Below are 1,940 nucleotides of genomic sequence, written 5' to 3' on the forward strand. Positions count from 1 at the left end.
AGGAATGCAAGTACAGGCAAAGCTCTGCATTCTTTCACCCTCCACCAGCAGCCTTCCTCCAGCATTTATGAAGCATTTAGGCTAATAATCCATACACTCTCTATGTACTACAAGGGATATTATGATTTTGTGTGTGTGTGATTATTTAAGTAATTTAAATAATAAAACGTGTCAAGTCAATTTTATTACGTTTTCATTGCAATCTTAGCATGATTTTGAGTGGAACTTTGTAGAAATTCAGAGGTTTGCGATGTAAAATTGTTGAAAAAAGCATTCAAATTCAGCATTCTATTCTGAATCCCATATTTTCAATATTTATTGTTTTTCTTCTTGTATATTTAAATATTTAATGCATATTTAATTAGTAAAATCTGCTTTAAATGTTCTAAATTCTAAACCGTATCCCTATTTCCTGTATAAAACAAAAACATAATTGAATTAAATTAAATTTCAGTGTTACATCAGACGTTTGGACTGTATTTCTATGGAAGCCCGTTTCCGCCACTGAATAAAAAAATAAAAAAAGGTCATTGCGACTTTTTATCTCACAATTCGTACTTTTTTTCACAGAATTGCGTGATATAAACTCACAATTGCGAGTTATAAAGTTAGAATTGCGAGATATAGTAAGAATTCTGACTTTTTTCCTCAGAATTGCGCGATATAAACTCACAATTGCGAGCTATAAAGTCAGAATTGCGAGATATAGTCACAATTGCGAGATAAAAACTCGCAATTCTGACTTTTTTTCTCGCAATTGCGAGTTTATATCTCGCAATTCGGACTTTTTTCTCAGAATTGCGTGATATAAACTCGCAATTGCGAGTTAAAGTCCAATTTTGAGGGGGGTAAAAAGACTGATATGTTCTCAGAATTGCGAGTTTATATCTCACAATTCTGAGAAAAAAAGTCAGAATTGTGAGATAAAAAGTCGCAATTACCTCTTTTATTTTTTATTCAGTGGCGGAAACTGGCTTCCATATATTTCAGACCTAACAGCCTAACTTCACTTTTTTTCTTTTTCTTTTTTTTTTAGATCACAATTATAGCTGTGCTGAAGAAATGACCAATCAATGAAAGCACATCTTTTGATTGACACGTCCAAAGAAGCGCTCAATCATATAAGTGGGCGGGACAATAAGGTTGTCGACGTTGTATAGACACGCCCACACAGCTGATTTAAGAGTCAGAGGGAGTTCGCTGAGAGAAGTGGGAGGAAACTAGAGTGCACAACGCCGGTGAGCAAACCGGAAAGTGTCTCAAACTCCAGAGATTTTCGGATAATTTTGTCGCATCCGTGTCATTCTCCGTAAAAACAGGTGATTTGGGGAAAGCAGGTCTTCTCAATAAAAGGCGCCTGAGAGAAAACAGGTGAGCTAACGTTTAATATTCAGTTACACTTAAGTTCTTCTCACCTGAGCGCACACCTGTACCTGTTCTGCACAATCAGACAATGCACGCGCGGAACCATGTTGCTGATAAAATTCTTTTTATGTTAGGGAAAAGGAATTTATTGCTATAGTCTTAATTTAGGGAGGCTTCGTGAAACATATTCAAAATTAGAATACCATAACATGTTGATACTTATATTATTATTATTATTTTATTGTTCTGCTGTCCAAAATAACGTAGCTACTAGAATGCACGAGCAACTCCGCTATCTGTAACATCTCAGTTCTGGTCTGTGCAACACGCCCAGTCTGCATTGAGGCCTGTGTGTGTGTGTGTGTGTGTGTGTGTGTGTGTGTGTGTGTGTGTGGTAGAAACACAGTATATTAAATATAGATAAAATACCAAAAATATTGATAATACACCAAATAAAAAAGAATAAGAAAAAAAAATCCAAGTAAACAAGTAAATGTGGAAAAGTTTAGGGAAATATACTGTTAAAAATAATGATACTATAATAAAAAAAAAAAAAAAAATGAAGATTAATCAGA

General features: G+C 34.5%; 1 protein-coding gene across 1 annotated transcript in view; it reads left to right on the plus strand.

Moving 5' to 3' along the window:
- The first annotated feature begins 1,177 nt into the window (after window positions 1-1,177).
- LOC107678158 (myosin-9-like) overlaps window positions 1,178-1,940 on the plus strand; it is a 21,705-nt gene continuing 20,942 nt past the window's right edge. The window contains exon 1 of the mRNA XM_016473340.1: window positions 1,178-1,371. The gene's annotated coding sequence lies outside the window, so the exon portion shown is untranslated. The remainder of the gene's footprint in view (window positions 1,372-1,940) is intronic.

The sequence above is a fragment of the Sinocyclocheilus anshuiensis genome, unplaced genomic scaffold (assembly GCF_001515605.1).
Source record: "Sinocyclocheilus anshuiensis isolate Anshui unplaced genomic scaffold, SAMN03320099.WGS_v1.1 scaffold648, whole genome shotgun sequence".
Classification (NCBI taxonomy): Eukaryota; Metazoa; Chordata; class Actinopteri; order Cypriniformes; family Cyprinidae; genus Sinocyclocheilus; species Sinocyclocheilus anshuiensis.